This window comes from Amphibalanus amphitrite, unplaced genomic scaffold (assembly GCF_019059575.1).
Source record: "Amphibalanus amphitrite isolate SeventyFive unplaced genomic scaffold, NRLGWU_Aamphi_draft 001601F_arrow, whole genome shotgun sequence".
Taxonomy (NCBI): Eukaryota; Metazoa; Arthropoda; class Thecostraca; order Balanomorpha; family Balanidae; genus Amphibalanus; species Amphibalanus amphitrite.
The window spans coordinates 112,827-118,563 of record NW_024883094.1 but is presented as its reverse complement, the minus strand read 5'-3'; positions in this window follow the sequence as shown (position 1 = coordinate 118,563).

The following is a 5,737-nucleotide window of genomic DNA, read 5'->3' as shown; positions in this document are numbered from 1 at the left end:
GCCCAGTCGTACCTCGGCGGACACCGCGGGTACGCAGGGTATCCTCATGGGTACTCGGTGTACGTGCACGGGTACCGTACCGTGCCGTACACCAGCACCGTGGTACACTCGGACCAGCACCAGTACGTGGGACCTGCGTACTCCAGCGGGCACGGAGACAACACACTGAGGTACGGGGTACATCCGTACCACACCGGCAGCGGGTACTATTCGGGGTACACATCTGGCCACTCCCACCTACCGAGGTACGCCGGCGAGGCAGGGCACGCCTCCGGTCGAGGCCACCTCCACGGAGTACAACTCTACCAAATCACCCAGCCGCTCGATCCCCACCACCCCAATCACCTCGAGTACGACCACGGCACACATGACTACGTCCCGCCTGGCTACGGTACGCCAAGCCACGTCTCGCCTGGCCATGGCACGCCGGGGTACGTCTCCCTGGAGTACGTCCCTGCAGGCCACGCCGGCGGCTACGGCCTGAAACGACCCGAGTACAGTTCCGTTTACCACGACGACTACGCCCAGTACGCCCGGTACGGCGGGTACGGCGCACGGCCGTACCGACGTGCCGATGGAGCGGTCTCTGGGACGGAGGACGGACAGCAGCCGGCCGCTTCTGAGGTGGTGAAAACAGTCGCCGAGGCTTCTTCTCCAGTATCTGAAACTTCTTCTCCAGTATCTGAAGCTTCTTCGGCTGTGGATGTTGTCGCACAGGCGTCGTCGCCACTAGACGTCACTGCAGAGGCATCGTCGCCCGTGGACGTCGTTGCGGAAGCTTCTTAAATTCGGTTCGGTTTTCTTAGGTCAAAGAAGAAGCCTCTGAACCTACGATAAGAGCAGTGCATGCCTCTGAACCTGTGGTGTAATTAGTTTGTTGGAGCGATAGAGACAGAACGTGGAGTAGCCGTTCCGAGAGGCAGTTTCATTGAGAATGGGTAAAAAGTGTGATGTGTTGCTTTGTAGAATTACTGGGTTTGATGTGTCATGAGACTGTCGAAAGGTCGTATGAGCGTTGTGAAGAGGTTTTATATAGGATCGCTTGTAAGTTGTAACTTAAGTGGCTTACGTTGAATCTGCTTGAAGAAGGGCAATGTAGTTTCGTGAAAAGTAGATGTGCTTATGATAGGCATAGCGCCAGATAACATGCCTCATTTTCTCACTGTCTAGACCTCACATGCCTAGTTACACTAACACATCATCAGAAATGATGGTAGAAATAGGACGACCATTTACATCTTTCATCACTTTTGTTTGTATTCTGTAGTCGCTGTTTTACATGTGAGTATACGAGTATAGCATCGCTTTTAGCTGCTAACCTCGCCGTATAGCTACGAAAGCTGCTCGATGTTCAATAGAAAAATTCCTATATGTTATCGAACTCCTGTACTTGCATAACACAAATGTAACGTTGCAAAATGTTACGCGCCGTTTTTTTTTTTTTTTTGCAGATGCATCGATTGATAAACCTTTGTCTTCTCCAGATCAATATTAATACATTCTCAGCTTCTCAGCAATGTTCATATTTCGCACATTCTAGCCACATATACCAAGTACATATGTATAATTTATTGTATATGTAGCCACAGTCTGTTGGTGAATGTGCCTCAACGGTCCCTGCAGAGATCGTCACCCGGCAAATTGCGGAAGTCATTCCGCTGCTACGGACCGCTGTCACCGCCCAACATTCGAACGATGGTTACAGACTACGGACAGACACCATCAGAGTAACTCCCCTCTGCGCCGCGGAACAGCTTCCCAGGTTCAAACCAGAGACAGAGTCTTTTTTCTTGGTTATCCGAGGCAAGTTAGTGTTATTACGGTTAACAATGCTTATAAATTAACTTTTTTAAACAATATCAGGAAGGCGCAGACTTCCCAGCGCACAACTATGAAGTCAGTGGCTTTTACCTGCGACTACACTGTCCCATATGATGACACATTTACTGACAGAGCTGACAGTCGCCGTCGCAGCACATCGCAGCTCAACGATATGTCATAACGTCCAGCCGGGCAATACGGCGATACGTCGGTGAAATGATCGCCCGCTAACGGCTCCCACCTCTCGCCTAGACGAGCCGCACGCGCCACCGCGAGCTCGTAATGAGCAGCGGTAGAAACCTGGCGGGGATAAATCAGTTCCACCAGCTCGATTCATTGCTATGAGTTGTGCAGTGCGTTGTGCGATTTGCAGCGAGCTAGAGCCTCCGCCCTCCGTGAATTATCAAAACAATAATGCCGAATATTTAAACCCGGCAGGCGGTGGGTCTCCCGGCCACCTTCCGCGCGGTGGGTGGGGGGGGGGGGCATTTTTTGCTACCTCAGTATCTCCGAAACTACCAAACGGATCCGCCATGTGCAAACGTCGTTCGATAGCCCTGTCAAATTTGTCTGGTGATATCCAACTTTATTGACCTCGGGGTCACCGATGACGTCACAGGTCAGGTCAAAGATAAAATGTTTTACCGCTCACGGGTCTTCTAGGAAATGCGCTATAACATCGAGCAAAACGCATTTTATCGAAAATCAGCGATAGGACGTCAGTTGCCTATTACCTACATATGTTGCTATCAGAGGTCACTGATAATACCAGGTCAGGTCACCAAAGGTAAGCACATACACCCAATTTTACTAGGGATGTGCGATGCATGTTTTATGAACAATTTTTCATTTCCAAATCAATGGTGTTGGTTATAAGACCATCAGGAACGGTTTAGGTCATTTCCTGGTGGAGGTCAGGTCAATGTCCTCTCCGTGGCCGAATGGATAAAAGCGCCGGATTTCGACGCTTAGCCGATAGTGAGAGTCCGGTTCAAGCCCCGGTGCGGGCGGCCACATTTAGCTCCTACGTGTAATGGCGTGCGTGTCTGTGGCAGGGGCCGCACAGAAGCCAGGTAACGTGAGTGAGCGGAGGGGACCGTGTCCAGTCTTGAGGGCACGTTAAACGTTCGGACAAAATTCTGCCATACAACTGGAATTGCGCGATCGGATGGTGGGGTCAGGGTCAGCACAACAAGCTATGCTTATGAAGTGCGGGCTCTGATTCCTCAAATCCACCCATTCGGGAATAAATTTATAAAAAAAAATGTCAGGTCAAAAAGTCAAAGCTCAAAGTTGATATTTTTCATTAAACGGGTATGGATTCGATGCCGCTCGTCACGGCGAGTCTAATGGTGGTATTTGTTTTGCGCTTTGTGGTCTAGAGCTGCTACAAATTGAGTTTGAAAATTTGACGTCATCAATTTTGAAGTTTTTTCACTATATCTTGTCCACAAAAACGAGGTATCGGTCTAAAATTTGGCATGTGAATAGAAGTTGATGGGGGCTATTACATTTTTTTTTTAAATCGAAAAACTTTTGGGATTTTATGGCTATAATATCATAAGAACTTGGGGAGGGAGTCAACATCCAAAAACTTCAAAATTTCGAGATAGTTTTTTAGTAGCCCTGGTAATTCAACACCTTGTATGTCCTAAGCATTTTCTTGTATATCTTCAAAGCCATAGATCTGACAGCTCTTCCCGCGAAACCATCTTTGGGGTCAGAAAATTGCAGAATATAACGTCACTCTGACGTCATTTGCGGCCAACCTATCATAGCATTTGGAAAATATTTGGTATCAATGTGTGAAATTGATGCCCGGGAGGGTACTGAAAGTTTGGTGACGATCGTCGCAGCGGTTCTGGAGATATATCGAACAGGCTGAAGGGGGGGGGGGTAAAAATGCCCCCCCCCCCACCACCTGGAAGGTTAAAGGGACCCTCCCACCTTAACATTAGATTTAAGTCGAGATAGCCAAAATGGGGTCCCTGGCTCACAATTACCGGTTTCGGCACTCACAACATCGAGAAATGTCTTAAATCTGAAATATTGAATTTCAAAATTGCAGCGTTTTGATTCAGAGGGGCTAATACTTTTGAATACCCCTCTGAATGTGTGACGTCAGCGGAGATCTAACGATTTTTAAATCTTTTACTAAAACGTTTGGTAGCACGCGGTGGTATATGCTGCTTTGCGCGCAACAAATGCCGCACCTTCAAATAAAGTCGCTAGGAACAGTGGAGATCCCAAAAAGTAAACAAAAGTAAAAGTCTAACATCTTGAAAACCGATGAATATTTTTCGATAAAATTTGGTAAATATTCGTTTTCGATCCTTCTGAACCTAGCGACATCAATTTCATGCCAATTCATTAACTTTTTTGAAGGTGGGAGGGTCCCTTTAAGTAAACCCACGAGCTACCGCGGGGGTAGCGACAATAGGACATTTCTTATTTTTAAAAGAAAATTTTTCGACCTTCATGGTATTTTTACCGAAGCTTTAATAAAATATCTAAAATTAGTACATTTTTATGTAAAAACCAACATTTTCTTTTTTTTGCAAGAAGGAGTCAGTACTTGACTGGCACCCACATCTCCCAGCCAGGGCGCCTGTGTCCTGGACCGCTATCGGTCACGCCCGGTGACCCGAACGCTCCACTATCCGCTGAGGTCACAGGTCACGGCGCCCACAGGTCACCTGGGTCACAATGGGAGAGGGAGCGGGCACGACGTGACACACCCTGGAGCATCCCAGGGCGGGGCTTCTGGGTAAGGAGCTGAACTACATCTTAACCCACATCCATGACTTGTTTCATAATGGAGGCAACACTGATCGTGACAGCGTGGTAAGAAAATCAAGGAAAAATCACGGAAATAGCCTGCGTAATAAACCTACGTATAGTTCTAATAAGACTAATATATAAAGTTACATCGACTGTGCGGAGTTCATGTGAAAACATCTATTTTGGAACGTTTTGGGCCCAAAACCCTAGGTTGCGTCCTTGACACCTTTACAAACGGATTCTGTAGATAACGATAAGAAAAACTGATAACGAAGGTGAATTGGAGGTTTAGCTATTGTATGCTATGCAGAGCCTTATGCTGTTATATATGTTACAGGGAGTTTGAGAAATCAGTTAGTTTGCAAACTACCTAGGGAGTTTGCAAACTCCCTGAACGATCAGGTAGTTTGCAAACTCCCTAGGTAGTTTGCAAAGTACCTGGTCGAACAGGTAGTTTGCAAACTCCCTAGGTAGCTTGCAAAGTCCCTAGTTACTTTGCAAACTCCCTAGGGTTGTTGCAAACTACCTAGGTAAAATGCGAAAACGACGAAACAACAGCCATATACGAGTACATATGTAGATAAGACGCGATGAATTGGTTCAGAGTTCAGAATGAAGCTTGGCAGCATGGTGCATAACAAGACGATGTGATTGACGCTCTTTCGCAGCTTACTATTTATTTTGGTCTTGCTCGCAAATATCACCTAACAGATTAATGTCTGCCTTTTTTCCTGTAGTCGACAACATGTTACGTCTCTCCTCCACCGGTCTGGCGTCCATCAGAAAGTGGATGACGTCGCCATGTTCGGCGTCTTCCACGACTCAAGTTATTGCCGCTCAACGCTTCCTCCCACTCCCGGAACCTCTGATCGAACAGTTCGCGAGACATCCCCACAGAACCACAGAACAGAAATTGCTATCACTATGCTGCCTCTTCACACTCCGCTCAGCACTGATGACCCGCCTGCACTGAGCACCGTCCACCAGCGGTGACCCGACAGCGCCTTTCATCCGTATCCCGCAGGCACACACTGACCTGACCTGTCAAGCTAAGGGCAGTCGACTGCTGGCTAACAGGATCGGGTGGAAGCGGGCGTTGGGTTGACTAAAGATCACATCCTGATTTCTAACCCAC